The sequence below is a fragment of the Aegilops tauschii genome, chromosome 6, assembly GCF_002575655.3.
Source record: "Aegilops tauschii subsp. strangulata cultivar AL8/78 chromosome 6, Aet v6.0, whole genome shotgun sequence".
Lineage (NCBI taxonomy): Eukaryota > Viridiplantae > Streptophyta > Magnoliopsida > Poales > Poaceae > Aegilops > Aegilops tauschii.
The window spans coordinates 224499217-224507019 of record NC_053040.3 but is presented as its reverse complement, the minus strand read 5'-3'; positions in this window follow the sequence as shown (position 1 = coordinate 224507019).

The following is a 7803-nucleotide window of genomic DNA, read 5'->3' as shown; positions in this document are numbered from 1 at the left end:
CGAAACACTGAAATAGGCAAAAAAACAGCAATTTGCACTGGGCTTTCGGTTAATAGGTTAGTCCCAAAAATAATATAAAAAGGTATATTAAAGCCCATTAAACATCCAAAACAGATAATATAATAGCATGGAATAATAAAAAATTATAGATACGTTGGAGACGTATCACTAACCTAGTTGGTTGTAGTACCCCTCTAATTAAGGCAATTGCTTCAAGCTTCTTGATTTCCTTGGCAATAAACTACTGCCACTCTAAAGCTTGCTTTCCGACCTTCTGCTTGATGGGCCGAGCATGAGGCCTGACGGAAAGGTGGTGCTCGATTACCTCCCTGGGAACATCGGGGATGTCAGATGGTTGCCAAGCAAACACATCGACATTATTCCGTAGGAAGGCAACGAGCGCACTTTCCTATTTGTCATCAAGGGTGGCGATGATGGTGAACGTGCCGTCAGCGCAATCCTACCTTGCCGTAACCCTCTTCATAGCAGGTGAAGAAACCTCGGGTCTCTTGCTAGTGGAAGTCTCCGGGAAGTCATCAAAAGGCGCAACACACTTGTAGCGACCCGACCTCACACGGTCAAATCACTGTGCTTAAGTGTCATCCCTGGATCGGTATGCTGACACACAGAGTACTCGAGGATTTATAAAAGAGGTAAATCACATGTATAAAGTAATGTAAATACTATTACTCAATCCAAATAGCGGAAGTAACAACAAGGTTGTGGATTCCCATCAACACCAACGGCAAAGTTGAGTGTAGAAATCGTAACCCTAATGTATCACTTACTCGTCGTAAGAATCCTGCAACATGAGACGTTGCAACCACAAAGGGTCAGTACATTGAATGTACTGGCAAATTCACACCGTAGGATAATGATGAATAATAGCTATCACTACATGCATATATGGCTGGTGGAAAGCTCTATGGTTAACATGTTTTTGTGAAAAGCCAATTTTTCCCTACAGCAAAGGAATATAATTTATTAACTACCATATTGGTTGAACAATATTGAGAAGGTTCCTCCAACTCAATCCCAATTAAAGTAATCATTAACATCCCAACAAATTAATTTAGAGTGATGAGATCCATATGATAATCCAAGAACCATATACTCAAGATGTCCATAAACGGGGACACGGCTAATCATGATTAGTTTGTACACTCTGCAGAGGTTTGCGCACTTTTCCCCACAAGACTCGATCTCCTCCGTTGGATTTCTCGCACTACATGGTGTTTGAGAAACAGATGACCGAGACACAGTCTTTCAGGAGCATTAACTCTCCACTCCGGGCGGACCGGTACACCTACAATCCCCCTACATTTGCTAGTCCACCTCTTCGAGAGCTCACACAACTTACTCAACTATGCCAGAGCCCATAATGGCTTGTGGCTGCACACGAAAGTTTCTAGCATGAATAATCTTATGATCCCTTTGAGCCTGGGTGGCATTCCATAGGGTGATCACACGGGTCCTCCGGGATCCCCTTGGGCAAGCACTGGGTTCTCCGGGTGCCCCTACCATTCCACCCAGATGTGTATTAAAGTAGCCACCTTAAGTTAACCGTTAATGATAACTCTCACATCTGTCATGAATACACTCAACCAATCCACGTCTACGAGCATAGCAAAGCAGTATAAGCATAACGTAGTAGTAACTCCCAAGGTTTGAAAGCAAGACAATAGGTTCCTACCTCAACAACTACTTCCCAATACCCACATGTTATCAAATCCTAACCATGCAATGTTTGAGGGTGAAACTAATGCATAAAAACTGGGTATGAAAGGGATATGATCAAAGTGTGAACTTTCCTTGTACTGTTGATGAATATGATTCACACTCATAACTCCTGATAGTTCTACTCGTCACACTCCGGTCAATCTACCGTAAGCAAGCAATAGTAACCACACATAAGCAATCACTCAAAAGATCGGAAAGAACGAAGAAGACACTTCGGAAAACATCAAAACCAAGCAAATAACTCTTGCAACATAAAATAATTTCTAATAGTACCAAAAATTATGTGAATTTGGCCTTATCTGAAATTTTAGGTCAAGAGCTTTAATTTGCAAAATGAATCAACCAAATTGGAGCTATAAAACTGAAGTTACGATCAAACGAAGTTCAAATACAAATCTGTTTGAATTCAAATTTTAAATCTTTCAAAAACATGTTCAAGTTGATTATTTGGATAGAGGGGATCATAACGAAGAAGTGGGCGTTGGTTTCGTTGGATTTGGACAAACGAGCGAAAAGTAGTGACCGTTTGAAACAGAGGGACTAATCTGTAAGGAAGATAATTACATCTAGGTCCCTGGCCGAAATTAAAACAGAAAAAGAAAAAGACTAAATAACGAACGTTCGTTACCGGACGCTAAGAACGAATTCGTTCGCTGCGAAGGGATAAACAGCGAACATTCACCGAATAGGACTAATTAAAAGAAAACCGATCTAAAAAATATAAAACCGAACTAATAAAATAAAACCGGGTGGTTTTATCGGTTTTACCGGCTCAAGGCGGTTTTCCAACGAAAAACCAGGGGCGGGTGGTTTTCGACGGGCGGCGGAGCGGATCGGGCCGGTGGTGAACTCCGGCGCGGGCGTCGGGGCGGCGGCAGCGTCCGGCGCTGCGGGGCGAGACGGCGGCGCGGGCAGCAGCGCTGCAGCGGCGGCGCGGTGAAGAGTGGTGGTGCGGTGGTGTGGGCGGCGGCGAGATGCGGGGCTCGAGGCGGCGGCGGCGAGAAGCGGACCACGGGGGTCCGGGGTCGGCTATAAAAAGGGGAGGCGACGGCTTGCGCGAGGGGCGACGGGAGGCGTGCTCGACTCGGTCTCGGGCGGCGGCCGGGTCGCCCACGACGGTGCGCCGTGCGGGTGGCGGACTCCGTCGTCCGGTCGGGGACGACGCAGTGGTGGGCTGGCGCGGTCGGCTGGGCCTGGGGCCGGCCTAGTCGGCGAAGAAAGATTTTTTTTAAATAAAGATTTTTCCAGACAAACAAATAAATGATAAAAGCAAAATAAATAAAAATATTGTATAGGCATATAATATATCAAAATTTTCAGAAAACTGTTTTCTACAACCTGCACATTTTACTAACGCCAAATAAAATCTATAAAAATTCAAATAAATCAAACAGTGCTACTGTTCTAATAAAATCAAATAAAAATCATTTTAAAAATACCAAAATGCTTTCAAATTTATTTATCTCCAATTTTCTAAGGTAGGGAATCATGTTACCCTATTTTCCATATATTTTGTTTTAATTTGAATAAAACCCAAATAACTCCAAATTAAAAATAATTTCCAAAAGGACTTTAAATTTGATCCTTTTTAAACTTCCAACTCATATTTCATATGTTTTTGAAGAAGTCATTTTATCTTCTCTGATGAAAATCATTGAGTTGCCTGAAGTTTCTAAATTTGAAATATTTTCAAATGAAATTCAAATGTTTTCAACAACCCTTTTCATTTAAATAAATGGAAGAAGTCATGTCATCTTCTCTATAGGGTTATGTGGTGATTTGTTTTTGAATTCATGGAGATCATAAATGCAAAAATGAAAGTTTGGGAAAGTCCTTTTATTCCCTCTTATTTAACTTTCAAAAGTTTCGAATTTCACTCAATTTCACTCATCACAATCAACCAAACAATCAAAACTATCTATTTAGTATAACATTCCAAAATTTAGAATTTCGGGATGTTACTTTAACATCCCAAATTTTCAATTTGGAATGTTATACATTAGATCATCATTGCATATCATATTTTATTGCATTTTGGTTTGATCCTAGAAATTCTACGCAACTCAAGGACCCACGGAGAGAGTTGGGGATTTCGTTATTTTCGTATTTGAGATTTATCAAATTTTGAAAATAGGATCATTTGGTTTTATTTATTTTATCCTCAATTATTCCAATTATAAAAATATGAGAGAGGGAATAAAATGACTTTCCCAAAATATAGGAATATTGAAGATTTAATAAAAAAATCAAATAAGATTTTATTTCGGAGTTTTCGGATATTTTATTTGAATTTAGGAAAAATGTGCGTTTTTCAAAATTGCATTTAGGCCCCAAATAAATGTTCATCTTGTCCGGCTTGATTTTAGAAGCCGGGGAAAATTTATTTCGGGATTTTTGGAGTCTGTTTGGTATTTATTTTAATCGTTTTTCGGCACGTAATTATTAAAAAAAACGAAACCGACTATGGGCCGTAACCGGTCAGGACTCCGCCTGACCGGGGCTTTATATAGCGCCGAGCCGGCCCAGCCCGAGGCCCAACCCTAGCCGCCTCGAGCCCCGCGCCGCCCCAGCACGACCCCGCCGCCAGCCGCCGCCGCAGCCTCGCCGCCGCCGCGTCGTCCCGCCGCCGCCCCGCCTCGCCGCCGCCGCCGCCGTCGCCGCCGCCGCCGCCCCTCGCCGTCCCGCCGCCGCCGCCCGACCTCGTCGCCGGAGCCACCGCCTCGCCGGAGCCGGAGGTAGCCGCCGGTTTTCTCGCGAAAAACCGTTCGGTTTTTCCACGGTTTTTTATCGGTTTTTTTAGATCCGTTTTTTTCGGTTTAGGTTAATTAGCGAGCGTTCGCTCGGTCGTTCGTTTTATTGAACGCGTTCATCGTTTAGATCCAGTTAACGAACGTTCGTTCGTTAATCTGTTCGACGTTTTTCTTTTCTCGGATTTATTCCGTGATTTTTCTAATCGCGATTTCTGATCAGATTTTCGAACTAGTATAAATTTTCACTCGTTTATCGGAATCAGGCGATTCAAGCGCCTAGAGTTTTGTCTCGAAATTCTCTTTTCGTTTAACCAACTCAAACTAGTTTTCTGTTTCTGTAAAATTTGACCTAGGTCCAGATTAGTAAACAAAGTTTGTTTCTTTCGCCGTTTGACTTTCGTTGCTTCGTTCGATTTGATTCTTTTTGCAAACCGGAGTTCTTAAGTTGAACTTTCTGGTTAGTTCTCTTATTTGAGTTTTACCCGTGCATTAGATGAGTACTTATTGTTTGCTTGTTTGTTTACGATAGAGTACCCGGAGTGCGCCGCTTGTTACTTCGAATCGCTAGGTTTCGCGGATCATTAGCAAGGCAAGTAACACTTTGATCATACCCCTTTTACTACCCGGTTTTATTGCATTAGATCAATCCTCAAACATTGCATGATTAGGATCTAATTAAATTGTGGGTATTGGGAAGTAGAAGAGGTAGTACTTATCACCTGTTTCATTATCAAACCCTTGGGAGTTACTTCTACGTTTGCCTATATCGCCATGCTATGCTAGTAGACGTGGATTGGGTTTGAGAGATATTCACGACAGATGTGAGATTGTTAATTAATGGTTTACTTAAGGTGGCAACTAAAACTCACATCTGGGTGGATTGAGGTAGCTGGGTATTCCAGGATTGCCTATTTTTCTTTTTGGACCGCCACCCAGGTTCAAAGGGATCATGAGATTATTCATGCTAGAAACTTCCGTGTGCAGCCACAAGCTATTATGGGCTCTAGCATAGTTGATTAAGTTGTGTGAACTCTTACAGTGGTAGACTAGCAGATGTACGGGATGTAGGTGTACCGGTCTACCCATCGTAAGGTGCTAACGCTTCTGAAAGACTGTGTCTCGGTCATCCGTTTCTCAAACATCATGTAGTGCGAGAATCAAGCGGAGGCGATCGAGTCTTGTGGGGAAAAGTGCGCAAACCTCTGCAGAGTGTACAATCTAATCATGGTTAGCCGTGTCCCCGGTTATGGGCCTCTTGAGTATCTAGTACTTGGATTATCATGTGAATCTCATCATGTTACTTTAATTAATCTTGTTGGGTTAATGATGATACTTAATTGGGATTGAGATGCTGTCAACCATCTCAATGTTTAACAACCACCATGATAGTTAAATAAAATTTATTCCTTTGCAGTAGGGAAAAACTGGCTTTTCGCAAAACTGTAACCATAGAGCTTTCTACCAGCCATATATGCATGTAGTATAGCATTATTATGTTCATTATTCTCTATGTGTTACATTGCCAGCATATTCCATGTGCTGACCCGTTTCCGGGCTGCAACGTTTCATGTTGCAGACTTTTCAGACGACGAGTAAGGTGCCTTAGGTCGTGGTCTTATACTCAGTGATGCCGTTGGAGTTGATGGACTCACTATTCTTCCAAGTCTTCCGCTGTTATCGTATTAGATGGCCTTAAGCCATATTTATGATACTTATTCTCTTTTGAGATATTCGTTGTAATAAGTGTGTGATTGCTACTCTGTTATAAATCCTCCATTTGTACTGTGCGTGTCAGCATTACTGATCCAGGGATGACACTGGTGCGCAGCAGCACAGACTGTTTGAGGTCTGGTCGCTACAAAAGGTGGTATCAGAGCACACGCTGACTGTAGGACACGACCACTAAGCTTAAACCCTAGAACACTACTCTCTTCTCATTTCTGACTCCTCTCCACTTTCTACTCTTTTAGGAATGGCGAATGCAAGGAACAAGTTCTTGCAACCAGATGAAGATACACCTTTTGGACGACACTTGAAGGAAGTCACTAAGTACTTGAACATTGGAATACCAAGCATCACCGGAACCTACAACGCCACACTACCAGAAGAGGAGAGCTGGAAGATTCAAGTTCAAATTCCAGGAAGGACGTTTAAACCAGTCACTGAGCCTATAAAGTTTTCTTTTGAAGCACCAACCTGGAGTTTAGGGAAGAGCATGGCAGCCCACATCTCTATGGGACGCATTGGAGAAGTCTACCACAGGGAGCTTAAGGATACTATTTATCAGATTTGTGGACGCCGAGACGAGCAATGGGAGATGATCAGCACCAAGAAGGATGGATCAATTGCAGCTTTCATCCAGGAGCAAAACCAACACATTCGTCGCCAGGAGAACCAGATGTGCTCAGACATGATAGATCTGAAGAATGCATTGACCAAGATCAAGGAGTTGGAGGAAGAACTCAAGGCTACACGCGAGGATTATTTGGAGGAAATCGTGGCACTAGTAGGGAAGAATGACGACCTGGAGAAGAAGATTGGAGTATTCATGGGAAATCCAGCATCAAAAGGAGAAGATGATGAATGCGCTTGCCCGGATAACTACATCATCATCGACGACACCGACTCGGAACCAAGTGAAGATGACTTTGTTGATGAAGCTGGAGCAGATATCATGGAGTCTTCGACTGATCAATATTTCTAGTAGACCACCATATCAGTAGTAGTATTCCCCCATGTATATAGTATAGTTCGAGCACTTTTGTAACGCTAGTTAGATCAATTGTATGCATTGTTTGATTTGATTGAGTGATATTGATTGTGTTTGTCTCATGAGCATATGGGTAGTGTTTTCTCTCTATACCTCATTCTATTCTAAACTCTCATCTTTTCTAAACCTATCAGATGCCTCCGAGACGCGACACCGGATTTGTTTTCCCACCGGAGATCACACAGTTGATTCTGCAGCAGAATGCCCTGATGCAAGTGTTAGTGCAGAACCAAGGCAACAACAACAACAACCCACCACCACCACCTGTTGATCACTTAGCCCGTTTCTTGAGGCTAAATCCGCCGGTGTTTTCCAGCAGCACCGAGCCGATTGTTGCAGATGATTGGCTCCACAAAGTTGGAAGGGAGTTGACCACTGTAGGATGCACAGATGCGGAGAGAGTGCATTTTGCCGCACATCAGCTTGATGGACCCGCAGCATCATGGTGGGAGAATTACACAGCCACACACCCTATTGACACTGTCACATGGGACCAGTTTCAGCAAGCTTTCCGTACAGCCCATGTTTCAGCAGGAGCTATGG